The sequence below is a fragment of the Electrona antarctica genome, assembly GCF_951216825.1.
Source record: "Electrona antarctica genome assembly, chromosome: 16".
Taxonomy (NCBI): Eukaryota; Metazoa; Chordata; class Actinopteri; order Myctophiformes; family Myctophidae; genus Electrona; species Electrona antarctica.
The window spans coordinates 14,408,165-14,427,046 of NC_136797.1; the positions used below are offsets into that span (position 1 = coordinate 14,408,165).

Here is an 18,882-nt window from a genome sequence, read left to right on the forward strand (position 1 = left end):
AAGCCATAGCCGGCCGCTACACTACATATATTTTTTTGTGGCTTTCGCCTTTATTTTATATATATTTTTGAGTGGTGCAACCACTCCAAGGAACAGCAATGTCCCTATGTCGGTATGTCCGTCCCTATGTTTAGAGTACCAACAGGGGGTGCTGTTGCACCACTCACTTCAGACTGTTCCGATGTTTTTTTATGGAGGGACAGACAGTAGGCTGACAGGAAATGGGGAGAGAGAGATGGGGGGGGAAGACATGCAGTAAAGGCCGTCGAGATCGGGAGTCGAACCCGCGGCACACTGCCAGACTGGATTACCAGCCATGGTGCCTGGACCGCTGAGCCACGGCCCAGGCCTGGAGCTACTGTTTAGCGTGACAGTAGCTCGATGATTGCCGTCAACAAACAAACTTTTTTTTTGCGGAGAAATACACAAGATAAAGGTTTTTGTTTTCTTCCACACTATTAAGTTGTGGTCCGCAGCCAGGTTGCTGGACGAGACAACGCAACAGTTGTTGTACTGGGATTGAGCCAGACAGGCCACCGTACCGTGTACCCTCCCCCAGTCAGTGGAGACGAGCCAAGGGGCCAGTGAGGCGCTCCAACGTTGAAGCACTGGGCCCTAATGGTAAGAGGAAGGACTGCAGGCGGACCCGTGCTTTAACACGTAGGACCATCACTTCCTTACGTCACCCATACGTCACCCCGGACCTCAAATTTGAGGTCCGGAGGAGGTACTTCCAGGCAGTCTTCCAGGTGCTTCAAAACGCCACTGAGCAACTTCATCGAAATGAATAGCTTGGGGGCGGGGCAGTGCTCCAGTTCGGTCTCTATCCTTTATATACTCTATGAGACGAGCATGCATCTCCTGGGCCAGGAACAACATCATTGCCTTCCATCCATTTATTTATTTATTTGAAATTTCACTAGAGAATACTCCCTTTGCAGGGGAGGGGGTCCTCGTGGCACAACATACAACAAAACAATACAGCAACAAACAATAATGACATACGCTCTTCCCCATCACACACCCACCACAAAGGTATACTCGTAAACCCAGAGTTTCATTAAAAAAAACGAAATAAAATAAAATATACAACATTAATGCAAGAATGAGTCATTCAAAGCAAATGAACAAGTGTGAAGCCAATGGGATAGACACAAAAGAGCAATCTAAAACAAGAACAGCTAGATATAAGATGAACTAATAATGCATTCTTGAAAGCAATAAAGGAAGTGATTGATCTTAGAGACAAGGGCAGGGCGTTCCAGTCTGCTGGTGCTTTGAACTTAAAAGCACACCTACGTACCCATCTCTCTAGAGATTCTGGGCACAATAAAATAAAGCTGTTGAGTATGTCTTAGAGAATAAGCAGGTGAGAATCGGTTCAAGAACTGTTTTAAATATGTGGGATAATTGAAATAAAAACATTTGAACACAAAAAGTAACCAACAGAATTGGTTACTCCATCCATACATCACTGCTGAAGTGCGTAAATACTAAGGGCGTTTACGTTTAACATTTAGAATGTATACGTTTTCTCGGCACTTCTCTGCAAGTCGGTAAAATGCTTTCAATTTGAAAATGTCACGAGAACCGTATAATCTCCAGAGCATGGTGTATATTATAATCTCCAGAGCATGGTGTATATTATAGCACCACGGCAAACAAAGTGATGGGATCTCTTTTATGATTTGCTTGCTGAATGTTCTAAGCAGATCTACAAACTTGTAGTGCGGCACCGAGTGCCGCGCTACAAGTTTGTAGATCTGCTTTTTTTTATCGTGAAAATGTGGCGTAGATCTGCTTTTTTTTTATCGTGAAAATGTGGCGCAAATCTCTGAATATATATTCTTTCAGAGCGAACGTTTTCAACTCGAATCAGTCTATCTAGTCGTCTATCTGCCTCCGTCTCCAACGAGCCCCTTTCCTCTCTGCCGTCTTACTTCGGTCCAAACAAAGCCTTTGAGTCTCTCTCACACATTATTGATTTCCCTCTCGTCTCCTTCATGCCCGCGGGGTGGTCTTGACTCCAGGGGGGGCTACAGACAGGCTGGAGAATGAAGCTTCTTCTAAAATAGCCCTCCAGGAATATGAACACATGATGGAGTGATATCGTTGCTGTCGGGCACAAATCCTTGTACCTCCAATATTGCAATGCGTTGTCGTCAATTTATGTCCCATACTTCATCGTACAAGAGTGTCGCCTAAAATAAGTGAAAATAGCAGATCTAAAAGCTCACAACACCTCGCACCACGAGCCGTTGAACTTGTAGATTCGCTCTTTTCACTATTTAATATATTTAAAAAAAAAATAGTAATGCAAAAAAAGGAAGGGTTCTATCTGGACATACGCGGCTTCCACCCGACAAGTTTCAATAGCCCCCCAAAGCAATACCTTTACCTTCATCTGTCCAGTTCACCTCACAGCCCCCTGGCATTCCCACACCAGTATACTGTGTAAAGTACATATATTCAAGTACCGTACTTACTTATTTAAGTACAAAGTTGAGGTATTTTTGAGTGGTGCAACCACTCCCTTACGGAGCTGTGTGTGTGGGTGGCTCTGAGCACAAAAACAGCATGGTTGTTTTTCACCACCTGTGCGCAACCTAACACACACACAAACACACGCACATATTAACTGTATGATGATTTTGGGTGTGCCAGTACAGTACAGTACAGTACAGTACACGGACCCCCACATGGTAACTCTCTAATTTCTCTACCGTTTCAGACGTGGGGCGGCTCGCCGGAACCGGGCCAGCACCCTGGCCGTGGTCCTGTGGGTCTGGAACTTCCGGGGACCCCCCGGGGACCCCCACACGGAGTTGCACCACTCACTTCACACAGGTGTGATTTTTTACTTTATACCCCTCCACATCTCAGAAGCAAATGTACTTTTTATTCCTCTACAATAATCTGAAAACCTGAGTTACCAGTAGTATAGTTACTTTGTAGACTTTGATTATAATTACAAAACATGCGTTAACTAATTAAGCCCTGCATTACAGTACACTAATATTATACTATAATATATAGACAAAAATGCTGCATGGCAAACAAGTCCAATACATTTTAAACTGGCCTAAAATGCATTTGGAAAGAAAGGAGAAAAAGAATAAGTCTAGTGGGAACACATTTTCTAAAATCTAATATCTGAAAATGAATGCGGCTGCCAAAAATAAATCATAAAAAAAAAAAAAACACACGCAGACCAACACTCTCACAGAAGCCTTCCTTGACCCATGCAGCGACACAGAGCATACTTTTTTTTTTACATTTGTATATTTAGATACATAATGACCGAATGTGGCCACCCGGTCACACAACCATGGAGGGCCCATAGTGAGCGACGCCTAGCTGTAACTGTACTCGGGGGCTTTCCTCCTCCTGGCCAAGAGCAGCCCTGAGTGAATATGCATGGCCATCAGTCGTGTGTCAAATCCAATCAAGGCTGACCCGCAGCCATATGGTATTAACAGTAGAGAGGGGCAGCTAGGGGGCCCCCCGTGATTGCATTAAACCCTGCGGAAACAGTGCACAAGAGGACTATTGACAGGCCATCACAAAGCATACCCGACCGCCAATTTGATTTAAGTTTGACGCGGGCCGTGACACCTTCTGCGTCGTACACACATCGCACGCCGCAAATCAATGTTGTGCCTCGGAAGCTGAAATTAATTCAAAATTCATCACCATCTGTACCGATATGCTTTCCAGTACACAGCAAAATCCTGAATGATATCAACTCTTTTTTCCCCAGGTAGGTATATATATACGGACGTCGACGCTACAGTAGGTGGCGTCGTATCCCAGGTCTGTATATATACAGTACGTACCCCAACGTATACTCCGTCTATATAATGGTTGAGGCCTATAGTCCTATACGGAAGCTTTTAACATTGGTCCGGTTCCTATGGCAACGCCCCACCGTTCCAACTATGGGATTGCAAATATAATCACAGTGCAAAGCAGTTGAAAGGAGGATTTTCAAACCTCCATAAGTCGGACTCCAGGATCGCTGTCCTTGGTGGATCTTCTGCCATACACATTTCCGATTAAATTTGTGCCTTTGTACCGCGACGCTGCCGCCATGTAAAAGCTTCTGACGAACGGTAAACAGTGTGTGCTTGTTCCAATGTGTAGCGAGTGTGTGTAGCGAGTGTGTGTGGGGGAGAGGGGGGGGGGTGCTCAAACTCCGTCTTTTAAAGTGAACGCGTATGCAGGCACTGGGACCTGGGGTTTATGCTAACAGCTAGCTGCAATTATAGAGTTAAAAGCCTTTTTTCCCCCTGATTCGGAGTTAGGCACATTAACGCAGATGTCAAACAAATTTAAGGATCCTTCACGGAAACCGAGAAAACCCCAAAAATAGCAGATATACAAGCTCAAATGGGGAGGGGGCATAACGGAACGATGCACATGCGCTTACTGGCAATATCGGCGCATCAAAGTAGTACTGTGCGGTGCCACAGGGGGGCAGAGTGTGAGCCAAGAACAGATGGCAGCGCAGGAACCCTGTGTGACCGACCATCATAAATTATGGACAGGTAGAGTCAGGGCACCCTGTGGGTCCCACTGACCCACTGCCTCTGGGAGCATGCTCCCCTCTCTCTGACACTGTGTGTGTGTGTGTGTGTGTGTGTGTGTGTGTGTGTGTGTGTGTGTGTGTGTGTGTGTGTGTGTGTGTGTGTGTGTGTGTGTGTGTGTGTCTCTCTGTCACGGTCTGACAACATATCGTACTGATTGGCTGCCTCATCTCTGGGCAACCACAAACCACATGTATTTCCCTCTAGCCGACCTCTCAGCCATGGGATATAAGGCAGCAGCTGGTAATTAATTGATGTCGTCAACTCTTGCTTTATGAGTGAACATTAACAGAACCAGCAGGCAACAGAGATACTGTGGAAAAGCTCTGCCACTTTAGAACTTTATCTCTCTCTCTCTCTCTCGTAATTACCTCAGTCTCTCTCTAGTACAAAAACAAATTAGTACCAGTATCCTCAGGAAAGACTCCTGCACACGTGCACTGTCCTTTTTTTATAGCGGCTCTGCTGCCTCCATGCTGAGCTCCTACCGTACGTAAACGATGAACCTGGCATAACCTAGCAAGGTTATGTGCGCCGTGCACACCCAACACACACCCATGGGGGGAGGGGGGGGGGGGGGGGGGGGGGGCTCGCGTCACATCCGTACGGTACATTTCTGACGTGTCCTTGCTCATACCCTTGTGCATTATGTGTGGCTTCTCACCAGCGCTGTGAGAACTCTGCATGGATGTCCCCAGAGCATCGGTGCATCTTTTTCTTTTACATTTCTGTACATTTTGTGTTATCTTTTTAGCCTTGATGTCTTACTGTGCTATTTTCGGACTAATAAAGAATTCGATATATAGATAGATAGATAGATAGATAGATAGATAGATAGATAGATAGATAGATAGATAGATAGATAGATAGATAGATAGATAGATAGATAGAGTTTCATTAAAAAAAACACAAAAAAACGTCTAATTTCTCTTTAGGGTCTTGAGCTAAAAGGTTTGGGATGATTATGATGTGAACCAAAAGGAGCGCTCCCTCTGCACATTTGAGATAATAACACACACTGGGACTGAGAGACCTGATTCGACCCTCCGTGCTGACACGAGATCGGCTGGCTGCAGGCGCGCACGCACACACACACACACACACACACACACACAGCATACATAATGCACTGGCACGCACATGGCCCCAACGCCGGCTGTTACATAAAAGACACTTAATCAGCAGACTGTAAAGTCCTGCGTGTTAAGGCATTGACCTGAGTCCAAATGAATTCTAAATCAGTTGTTCTCAAACTTTTCCGTGCCACGGACCCACAACGGGAGCGGCTACTTTTAGGAGAGCTTTGTTGTTTGAGCACCACCTGATACAGAAACATGAGGTATGTCAGAATCTAGAAGACATGCATTTTTGAAATTTCGACTTCAGGCCTATATGCCGGGCTAGGCGAGATCGTGGCACTTGCTGGAGGAAGGGTCACTTCTACCTGAGCCGAAAGTGACGTAGTCCGGATCTGTAGTGTAGGCCTAGGGAACGGACGGACCATCGCCCAATTCATATTTTTAAATGTTTTTTTAATCAAATCTCGTGTTTCTCGGGGATGGCTTATAAAGGAATTAATAACGTTCCACGAGATATCTCGAGGACAGCACGGAACGGGGTGATTTGGTTATGGCATGCCCTGTTATGGTATGTAGGTAATGCTGATGATGCAGATGAGCGTCTGAGGGTTGTAAAAAGGTTGCATTACAAATCCCTATTACTATGTACATCAATGGGAATTATTGACGGAAGATATCTTGACTCGAGATCCATTTAGACATTAACCCATTTAGACCTGAGGACGATTCTTTAAAAAATGTCTTCTAAATCCTAAAAGTTTTCTGAAAAACCTTTTTCATGTCAAGGACCCCCAGAATTATCTGTATTTGGCCGCCGACCCCCATCTGAAAATATGTTGTTCCAGGGACGCCCCCAGAAGCAAAGATTTGAGTTAAAAACGTTCACTCTGAAATAATATATATTCAAAAGATTTGCGCCACATTTTCAAGATTTTTCAAAAATAGCAGACCTACAAGTTCATGAGCTTGTAGATCTGCTATTTTTCCAACGGCTAAAGCATAACATAATGCATTAAAACACCAAAAGGGGTTCCCGCCCAAAATGGGTTAAAACCCTGACCATTGATTTTATCTGGACCGAGCCCGGCTTGAGGGGGGAAAGGCCAACGGTGTCTAACGCGTACAAATTGGACTCCCATGGATTGCGTTGGCCCCGGCTGATAGCTGCCAATGTGTCCGTGACCTGTCCCATTTCACGGTATAAGCCACCGGACGTGCATGGGCCTGCTTCGCTCATGTGTGACCACGAGTGTGTGTTACACTGTGTTAAGACTCATATCGGTTCACACGCTGGTATATGCGCGCGTGCGCACACACACACACACACACAGCGGCTGGCTCAGGGGTAGAGTGGCCAGATGGGAACAGCGAGGTTGCCAGTTCGAACCCGGCTCCCCCAGAGTTTCGAAGTGTCCTTGAGCAAGACTCTGAACCCTTAATTGCTCCTGATTTGCCATCGATGTATGAATGTGTGTAAATAATGCACAATCTATGTAAAGCGCCTTGGATAAAGGCGCTATATAAATGCACCATTTACCACACACACACACGTGCTATGCGAACGAACACACACACACACACACACACACACACACACACACACACACACACACACACACACACACACACACACACACACACACACACACACACACACACACACACACACACACACACACACACACACACACACACACACACACACACACACACACACACACACACACAGTGGAATAGCCTGTAGGGGCATGCAATATTGCTCAATGAGACAGACAGGTCCTGGTGTGGATGGGAGCTTATGGGGAAGTTGATCCTGGTGTCCAGGGGGTAGATAAGAGGATCGAGAGAGAGAGAGAGAGAGAGAGAGAGAGAGGGTGATGGGTATAGGGGTATAGCAGGACAGTCAAGCGAGGGAGTATAGGGGGATGGGTTCACCTTCACAGTGCAGAACCACAGCATGGATTTACACCCCTGGGACAGACAGTGTTCCCTATAAACCTGCAGCCAGGGAGCTAAATGTCTTAGTTAAGTGGCAGACAGAAGAAGTGCTGACTGAATTTGCTCTGCACACCACAGAGTAAATCTGCACCGACCGGAGCACAAAGCGTCCCACCATTAACCCATTGAGATCCGAGTACCAAGATTCTACAAACGTCATGTAAACACGCCAGTTTTCTGAAAACACACACAAAAAAACTACCGTTGTTACACTAAAAACTCAGCTTACCATCATGCACCTGTGCAACAGTGTGAAGCTCAACGGCGCCCCACTTTGTCACCTGTTGGTACTCTAAACAGACATACAAAGGGACACACACATTGCGGTCCCTTGGAGTGGCTCAAAAACTGTGTTTCTATATGTCAGTGGTTCTCAAACTATTTCATGCCAAGGACTCCAAAAATTGTAATGTAATGGGCCGCCGACTCCCATCCAGAAAATATGTTGTTCCAGGGACCCCCGCCCCGAGAAGCACAGATATGAAGAAGTTGCTGTGAAAGAATATATATTCAAAAGGTTTGCACACGTTTTCACGATTTTTCCCAAAAAACCTTTTCAACAGCAATAAAGTATAACATAATGGTTAAAGTGTTTAAAAGCAAAGGTGCGTTCCCGGTCGTAACGGGTTAATAACCAGAAGATCAAACAACAATAACAGAGGACGGCGCGCGGTGCCCTCTAATGAAGATCAAGAGCCACTGATGAAATATGCATTGATGATGTGATTATTTACAGCTGGTCTGTTTGCCCACGTCGCCCCGTCCATTCATTCATTGAGAACGCAGTGGATGTGAGTGTGGGGAGGGGGCGCGGAGGGGAGGCGTGTGTGGGGAGGGGAGGAGGGTGGAGGGGGGTGCTGCTGGGCAGTGTTGAACACAGCTGCCTTTGGGACTTTCTGGTTATGGAACTCGCCCCTCTTTTACTGTTGACTGTGTGCTCTTGTGTTATTTTATTATTTGACCTTGTACAGCACCTTGTAACGATTGTTTTGAAAGGCGCTCAGCATATCATTCCTGGCCTCCTGGGTCCATCTTCTGTACATATATAAGAGTCACTTGTAAAGCCAACAACCAAGCCATTACAGCACTAATGCTGAACAACTTTTTAAAGAAAAATTAGCATGCCCTGGAGGATCATGTCAAAACTCACTTGCCCCCGATGCCATTTCTTGTCTTTTTCCCATGCTCTTCCCAACCGTGTAGACATTGTGACAATTTCCTGCATGGGGCTTTGGGCAAGAGGGCTGCTCTTTACAGATAGAAGAAAATGCTGAAGGAAAAATAACCCAGACTTCCGTACAATGCCCCAGTGGGTCAATCAGAGAGGCAAGTAAATAAAATACAAATTTTAGCCCTTCACGTTCCTTATCTTTTCTCACAGCGGTTCCAGGATGAAAGGGCCTGATCCTGGCAGGAGGACAGCACTGTGTGCACGTTAGCACATTGATACACTAATAATGTCTGTTGTCATTTATGCACAACACCTGTGGATAATACCAGAAGTTCAAACAACACAACTTTACAGTCACAATGATGTTAGCAGACATATTAACATAAACACAGCATACATACATCACAAATAGCGTGGGCGTTAGGGCATTAGCTTCTAGTCATTTTTACTAGTTGACTAGTTGCCTAGTTTGCCTAGTTTTTTTTAAATAAATATTTGTACATTTAAAAACTGTGTACATGGTGACTATAACTATAATCTACCTGATCTTGAGGCCTACACTAGTCAACTAGTACCAACAAGGTCGACTAGTGGATTTACTAGTCGACTAGTAAACTAGTCGACTAGTTGCTTAATGCCCTAGTGGGCGTACATGTTATCCCTGTGTCCCCTAGGGTAGGTATACCCTCACAAAAAACATGAGGTAATCCTGGTCTCTAAACTACCTCCCCCTGGCCAGCCGGGGCGCCTGATGGAGGGGAAAGGAACTGGTTGGAATTACGTGTTTCTTCCACGCGGCTTTCGCTTTTATTACTATAGTATTTTGTATAGAGGGACAGACAGTAGGCTGACAGGAAATGGGGGAGAGAGATGGGGGAGTGACATGCAGTAAAGGCCGTCGGGATCGGGAGTCGAACCCGTGGCACACTGCCATACTCGGGCTACCGGCCAAGGTGCCTGGACCGCTGAGCCACGGCCAAGGTGCCTGGACCGCTGAGCCACGGCCAAGGTGCCTGGACCGCTGAGCCACGGCCAAGGTGCCTGGACCGCTGAGCCACGGCCAAGGTGCCTGGACCGCTGAGCCACGGCCAAGGTGCCTGGACCGCTGAGCCACGGCCCAGGCAGCTTGGACAATATTGACACTGGGTGAAAAAATGGGTTGCAAAATCGTGGGATAAAAAAAATCAAAAATAAATAAATAGCGTGCGTACCGTACGATACAGCCTCTGTACTGTACGTACTGCAGTAAAATACTGTGTTCATTTAATCCCTTTAAAGTTTCAAATGTATAGATTAACACCCCGGTTTTTGGTTGCGTTGCGTACTGTATGTCTGTGGAGAATTATTACGAACCCAAATTGCGCTAACGGCTTTCATTCAACCATGCAGAGCAGGGTGAATCATCAGGTGTGAATCAGGGTGAATCATCTAATCACACGGAGGAGCTCAAAATAGAGCTGCGAGTGTCTCGGTGAGCTATAGCTGTCGATAGGCAGACAAGCTGTACACCAGAGAGAGAGAGAGAGAGAGAGAGAGAGCGAGAGAGAGAGAGAGAGAGGAAATTGTTAAATGACGTTGTAGGATAAGTTTCCATATTGTATGACCTTTACAGAGAGAAGTATATAGCAGCGAGAGCTCCCATGGTCTCTGGGTTACTCGGCTGTTAAAAAAAAATCACACCCGTGTGAACTGAGTGGTGCAACTCCCCTCTCTCTCTCTCTCTCTCTCTCTCTCTGTAGCAGGCAACAGTGCAGCACTATCTCTCTCTCTCTGTTTCTGGCACAACAGCACCACTTTTGCCCCTACTGCTACTCGTAGTCACACACACAGGTTAACACATAGTCACATAGGTTAACACGGACATTGCTGTTCGTTGGAGTGGTTGCACCACTCAAAAAAGCAAGAGCTGGATTCATGTAGGCGTTCTCCTTCTTCCCATCACTGAGTCTCCCCTTCCCAATGTCAACAGCAGGCCTATTCTCTGCACCGTTACTCATGATCACAACACCCTGCTGAGAGAATCACACTGCAGTGACTACACCTCCTCCATGAGCCCAGAACACTCCAAGAATAGAGGCCCTAGAGCCAGACCCACGTATCGGCTATTATTTGGACTTTTTTGAGGCATTGGCAATTATATGGAGCCGACGTTTTCCCCCAGCAAAATGTGTTCATACAGCGTCACAATAATTTTTTTCTATGATTTTTATCCCACGATTTTGTAACACATTTTTCACCCCCCTGTCAATTAACTAATGTGATCCTGGGCTCTACACACCCTCCGCGAACCACTTAAATATATATATATAGGACTATATAGGGGGTGCTGTTGCACCACTTGCTTCAGACTTGTCTGATTTTTTTAAAGGGAACAATTTTAACTGAAATATTTGCTTCTGGAGGCCCCTGGCACAAAATGATTTTGAGATGGGGGTCCGCAGCCAAATAATATATTTTTTTGGGGGGGGTCCTTGACATGAAAAGGTTTGAGAACCACTGTTCTAGATGGCTGCGGCCTCCTTAAAACACAAGATTGAACATTTAGCGTCCACTGTGACAAACCAACCAACCAACCATACTGATGTCTGGCCAACCGTTACTCTTATGAGCCAATGAATACCTATGACAACAGGAGCTGGCAAGATATAGATTTCCATCTTGTTCCCTAGTTACCTCAGGAGTTGGCATAACAACCGCCAGTAACACATGGTAATTAGATCGCAGCTTGAACACGTGAGGATTGCTTGGCTGAAACGCACTGCTTAAAGATTCAGACCGACCCGATAAGACGAGGGCGCATTTTCAATAATATGACAGACAGTCATATCAAAGTGAAATTAATTCCAGTTAAGCAACTAACTCCACCACCTCTCCCCCTCTCACGCAAGTAATTGACAATAATATTGTCAATATATATTATATAAAGCCCAACACCAACTTTGATGAGGCAGTATTGCTTCGTTTTGAAAAAAATATAAGGTTTTATTAATTTCCTGAAAAACGTATATTTTTCATTTCCTGAAAAATTAACATTTTGGGAGTTATAGGTGGTCTCTTCCCGACAGCAGAGATATGCAAATGCCAATGCTAAATAAACAAATGCAGAGCAAATGCTGCGGTCTATATAGACATTTAGAGAAATGTCTTGTCCTTTTCTGCCGCATTCATATTAACCCATTTTGGGCGGGAACCCCTTTTGGTGTTAGCATTATGTTATGCTTTAGCTATTGAAAAATAGCAGATCTACAAGCTCATAGCGCGCCACCGAGTGGCGCGCTACGAGCTTGTAGGTCTGCTATTTTTGAAAAATCAAAGAACGACTGACATAGAAACATAGCTTTTTCAAAAAACTGTCAGGATGTAGAAGACATTTTTAGAATCTGATCTCAGGTCAAAATGGGTTAAAATGAGGTCGGACAGCAATGAGGCGGAAGAGAGTCATTCCGCTGACAGTGATTAAGTGACATCACCTATCACACAATGCGGCACCGTCTGCAATGACACCGCCTTGACGCCGGGCTGATCCGTGACAGAAAACAGCTGTCGGGAGAGCGAGGCGAGGCCAGGGGTGTCCACGTTTGCTGAAAACAAGACAGTGGCCTTGTGGTGCCCCAAAAGGTAGATTGTGATCTACCAGTAGACCACAAAGGCTGTGCAGGTAGACCACATGACATGCCCCTAAAAATCTAAATCTATATAAAATGACTTGAATTAAGGTAATCAAGTCACCTTTTGAGATCAAAAAGGGTCTGTCAGCTCAAACCCACAATGCAATACTTCGTTTTCAAGAGTGTTGCACACAAACGTCAGTAGCATTACAAAACCCTACCAATTCTATTTCCCATTCCAAGTGTGTTTTTGTATATGCAACGCCAGCGCCGCTATTCCAAAGCCCCCTCAGGTAAAGAAAATAAACTATTTTTAGCAATGCGATAATGTTTTCTTGGTGGGTAGATCTTGTTGAGCTGGTCATTTTGAAAGTAGCTCTCAAGTCAAAAAGTGTGGGCACCCCTGGGTTAGAGTGTCCGACCTGGAACTGGGGAGGTCGGGGGTTCGATCCCCGGGCCGGGTCATACCAAAGACTGTAAAAATGGGACCCAATGCCTCCCTGCTTGGCACGCTGCGGCTCACCGCTCCAAGAGATGGGTCAAATGCGGAGAACAAATTTCACTGTGGTAACGTGTGTGACTAACGTGTACGACTTTGACTTTGACTAACAAAAAGGTGACCGTGCTGTGACGGTTCGGGCCTGACCTCGGCCACAATTCGGAAACCCCCTCCCCTCTAACTGTTCCATCATGATCCAATGCTTTAACCACATGAAGCCCAGCGCCCCTATTCTGGTGGGAACATGATTCTGCCGAAAAGAAACACATGTGAAGGTGTGTGTGGTGTGTGTGTGTGTGTGTGTGTTTGGTTCAAATATGTTGCCGAGCCAGTCAAAGGCATCGGCATTGGCAATTATATGGAGCCGACGTTTATAGGGAAGACTGTGGCTCATGAGGTAGAGCAGGTCGTCCAATGATCCATGGGTCGGCGGTTCGAATCCCGGCTCCTCCTGTCTGCTGTACATGTCGAAGTGTTCTTGGGCAAGACACTGAACCCCAAATTGCTCCCGATGTGCTGGTTGGTACCTTGCATGGCTTCTGCCGCAATCGGTGTATGAATGTGTGTGTGTGTGTTTGGTTCAAATATGTTGCCGAGCCAGTCAAAGGAAGGTATGGGGAAACTGAACCGGAACGTGTACAGGCTTTAGTTTAGACATACTATTGGTCCGACTGTCATTAGACCGACAACCTGGTTGGCCTACCTTCAATTCTTAGAGCAGTGGTCCTTGAGGGGGATCCAGGTAGTCCACAGCTAAATGATGGAGTTGGTAACCAAATGGACCCTTCTAGATCTGTAACTCTTGAGAGCGTAAAATGAAACCAAATGGACCCATATGGGTCCATTTGGTTTCATGTTACGCTCTCAAGAGTTAAATTATTGTTAAACATCTGCATTACTTCATTTACAAGAAGTCTACATACACAATTAGAGACTGTAGAATAATTGTTATTTTGATCAACGTTTGCCTGTTATGTCTCCTAATGGTACAGACATCAACACAGCATGCGGAATTGTGGACAAAATCATATCCAAAGACAACAAAACACTATAAGTTTTGGGTCTGAGAGGCTAAACGTCATCAAATGGTGGTCCCGTGGCTCAAATGGTGGTCCCGTGGCTCAAAGGCAGAATAAATGATGGGCCTTGATATGAAAAGGGTTGAAAACCACTGTCTTATAGAGATCTGAACAGGGATGACACAGTCATTGTGTGTACAGTATGTACTTTTACTGTAGGCATGTGTCTGTCTATGATGGCCGCTCGTGGTGTTTTAGTGCACGGATCAGCCTGTCAGAGTGTGTTGACATGAAGAATGAGGGATTATCTTCACACGCACATAATCCTGTTATCCTGTGGGAGCGAGCGGGGTAAAAATCACACACCTCTGCTCGAGAAGATAACACAGGGAGCGCATGCGGGATCTATCAGGCTGGGGCTGTGCACACAAACTGTATCAGTTAGTGCGCACGCACGCGCGCACGCACGCGCGCACACACGCACACACGCACACACACACACACACACACAGTCGAGGGGAACTGTGTTTGATGGGGGCCAAACACGGCCGCGCACTGGGGAGCTCTCCTCAAAGGGATACAGAATAGATCCCTTTGGCTTCCCCTCACCTCTGCCAGCAACTCACTCGCTCACTGAGTGTCAGTGACTCTAAAACCAGCATGGTATTTTACCCAGTGAGGGTGGTGGGTGCACGCGCGCACGCGCACACGCACACGCACACACACACACGCACACGCACACGCACACGCACACGCACACACACACACACACACACACACACACACACACACACACACACACACACACACACACACACACACACAACATTGCATTTATCCTGGCATGGCACAGACTGATATCACAGCCGTGGGCTATTTTCCTTTTTTTTCTTTTTTTAACACTGGACATGTCTGTTCAACTTGCAGGCTACAGTACATTCAGAGGGAAGGAAGGGAGGCACTGTAACATCACCAACGTCCAACTACTCAGAGAGGGTACAACTACTCAGAGAGGGTACAACTACTCAGAGAGGGTACAACTACTCAGAGAGGGTACAACGAGTAAGATGCCTTAATATACAGTTGGGTGCCACCGATATTGTCCCTTATCATTTGACCCATTTAGGCCTGACCTCAAAATCTTTAAAAATCCTTCTAAATCCTCTAGTTTTCTGAAATAAATATTTTCACGATTTTTCTAAAATAGCAGACCTACAAGCTCGTAGCGCGCCACTCGGTGGCGCGCTATGAGCTTGTAGATCTGCTATTTTTCAATAGCTAAATTATAACATGTTTAAAACAACAAAAGGGGTTCCCGCCCAAAATGGGTTAACTGTCCTTTTGCGCAGATCACGGAAACCTCAGCAAAAAGAAAAGGACAATATCGATGTCCTCCAACCAAGGCGACGAGCGACCGCATGGCTGAGACACCTGTCTACCAGAATAATGTTTGATTGATTGATTGATTGATTGATGAATTTATTAACAGATTTACAGTACATTTCAAGCACAACTCAATACAAAACTGTTAACTGTGGACGGCACCATAAAGTATTACACTTGTTTACAATAGGGCCCACAATGTTCAATTCATCATAGTCACTTCATTATGTCAGCACTGTCATAGAAGTTTCACTTTAAATTGCCTCATATAAGCATTGTGATCCAAACATAAATAAACTGTCCCCAGCGATATTGTCAGGGAGTTGTCTCGGTGTCATCACAACTGTAAATAAACTGTCTCGGAAACTGATTGCATTAAACAATGTTAAACTCACTTTTCCACTCACTTTTTGCATGCGCATACCCTCCTCCACTACCACTTGTTTCTCCCGCTCCTCACTTCACACAGGTGTGACTTTTCATGTATTCTTCACATCATCACCGATGCATGAATCAGGCTTTACTGTGGTAATAAACAAGTGCAGAGAAAATATTATACATAAGCCTATACTTTATAGCAGATCTACCAGCAAACAACACGTTGCGGCCGCAACGCGCTGTGAGCTTACAAATCCGTTGATTTTCGCCGTACGACAAAGTCTACATTGCGGGCTTGAGAGAAAAGAAGAGCGAAAGTGGCCAGACAGAGACAGATGAGATGAGATAAATGCCCTCTTTTTTTTTTTTACCGCGACAGAAGCACCGACTGTCTGCTACACCTAGAGGGGCCAAGTCTGATTGGCTGGCAGGACTCAGGTTTCCATGGCTGCAGTGAAAGTGACAGCAGGACAAAGGGCTTCCATTAGAAGCACTGTCCCCTTCATTCCCCCGCTATTAAGACTCTGTCCTACCTGGAAACACACGGTGGACACACAGACTAAACATTAAGACTCTGTCCTACCTGGAAACACACGGTGGACACACCGACTAAACATTAAGACTCTGTCCTACCTGGAAACACACGGTGGACACACAGACTAAACATTAAGACTCTGTCCTACCTGGAAACACACGGTGGACACACCGACTAAACATTAAGACTCTGTCCTACCTGGAAACACACGGTGGACACACAGACTAAACATTAAGACTCTGTCCTACCTGGAAACACACGGTGGACACACAGACTAAACATTAAGACTCTGTCCTACCTGGAAACACACGGTGGACACACCGACTAAACATTAAGACTCTGTCCTACCTGGAAACACACGGTGGACACACCGACTAAACATTAAGACTCTGTCCTACCTGGAAACACACAGTGGACACAGACTAAACATTAAAACTGTCCTACCTGGAAACACACTGTGGACACACCGACTAAACCAACAACAAACTACTGATTGTCCAAGATTGAACTAGCCATAGTAAGGTACAGGCACTAGGTATAGGCCTGAAACTATCCATTACTTTCTTTGTGATTGTTCGAAGAGAAAAATAAATCCATTTATTTTCACAATCGATTGTGACTTTTAATTCGTCTGTCCCTTTAGTGCATTTTGAACCCACTGAGCTCCATTTTAAAGTATCAATTATTATGATTGATTATGATGAGTAGTAGTAGTAAATGGTAAATGGGGCATTTAATATAGCGCCTTTATCCAAGGCGCTTTACATAGATTGTGCATGACATTCACCCATTCACACACACCAATGGGGTGGAAACCATGCAAGGCACCAACCTGCACATCGGAAGCAATTAGGGGTTCATATCAGAGTCTTGCTCGAGGACACTTCGACACTGACTCTGTGGGAGCCCAGGTTCGAACTGGCAACCTCACGGTTCCCATATCCAGCTCTTCTACCGGCCACTCTACCCCTGAGCCACTGCCTCCCCAATAATAGTAGTAGTAGTAGTAGTAGTAGTAGTAGTAGAAATAAATATTCTTTTTTGAGAATAAAATCTTGTTCTTGTTTATTTGAAATGGGAAGCTTTTATCAAATATAGTGGTGGAAAGTAACTAAGTACTTTTACTTAAGAGGTATTTGTACTTTACTTGAGTATTTCCAACTTCCAGTACTTTTACTTCTACTCCACTACATCTCAGAGCCAAAATGTTTACTTTTACTCCACTACAATTATTTGAAAACTTTAGTTACTAGTTACTTTGGAGATTTTAATTTTGATTAGAAAACATACATTAACCACTTCAACACTATACATTTTGGCAATTTGAAAATAGCCGATTGAGAGCTTGTAGATCGGCTATTTTCAATAGATTTTGTACACATTTTGCACTTGTGAAATGGAACATTCTGCAATACGAGTACTTTTACTTTTAGTACTTTAAGTACATTTTGATGCAGATACTTTTGTACTTTTACTCAAGTACATTTTTAATTCCGTACTTTTACTTGTAACAAAGTACTTCTAAATTGCAGTATTTGTACTTTTACTTAAGTAAAACAATTGAGTACTTTTTCCACCACTGTATAAAGCACACCTTTATGTGTACGCATACACACACTGTAATTCTCTGTGGGTAAACCTCTCGTCGAGGCCTATAGGCTTTGACCGCCAGCCCACCTGGGAAGCACCGTGCCAAATAGTAAAGACTAACTACCAAGGCAGGTTTAAGTACCCAAACTGGGAGGGATCTTTTAAAAACCCAGACCTCCTCCTTCGAAAGGAAGAAAGCCAAGACGAGGTTAAAACCCAGATACAGCAAAGTAACTGTAACTCCCTTCCCAAAGCCAAGGCTTTCTAGACATTCTCACACGGGCAATTAGGCTGGTTCCTTGCCTTGTCTGCCCGGAGATCTGCAGAATCAGGAGGGCTCAGACTCGCTGACTCATGGCTGATTTATTCCTCTGCAGTCTGCAGGTCTGCATAGCACTGCACACAGTGCACACACACACACACACGCACACAGGTGTCTGTCTGTTGGTATATCTGTGTGGGGCGCTGAGACTGTGTGCACTTGACAGTCATCACCCCCAAAATATTAACCCATTTAGACCCGAGGCCTATTCTAAAAAAATTACTTCAAAATCCATTTTTCATGTCAAAAAAAAATATTAGCAAAGATTTTAGTTAAAAACGTTCGCTCTGAAAGGATATATATTCAAAGATTTGCGCCACATTTTCACTATTTTTCAAAAAAATTGCAGATCTACAAGCTCATAGCTATGAGCTTGTAGATTTGTATTTTTCAATAGCTAAAGTATAACATAATCCTTAAAACACCAAAAAAAGGGGTTCCCGTCCTGAATAGGTTAAATAAGCGTGACAGTACGTCACACAGTCAAGAACACACAAAAAAGCACCGCATGCATGCAGGTGCCATCCAACCACTTCGTCTCTTCACAGTCAGTCGTACATTCAACACCTTATAGGACGCGCTGGCGGCAGTCTCAGTCGGTCAGTGACACATCCATTCGCCATCATGACTGAATGCACTGAAACACCAGTGGGGAAAAAAAATATCCCCATCATGTCCCGACACGATCTGTCAGCAACAGTAGAAAAATAATAT

General features: G+C 45.0%; 1 protein-coding gene across 3 annotated transcripts in view; it reads right to left on the bottom strand.

Moving 5' to 3' along the window:
- Positions 1 to 18,882, bottom strand: part of vav2 (vav 2 guanine nucleotide exchange factor) — a 328,109-nt gene that overhangs the window by 107,438 nt on the left and 201,789 nt on the right. The gene's annotated exons all lie outside the window — the stretch shown is intronic.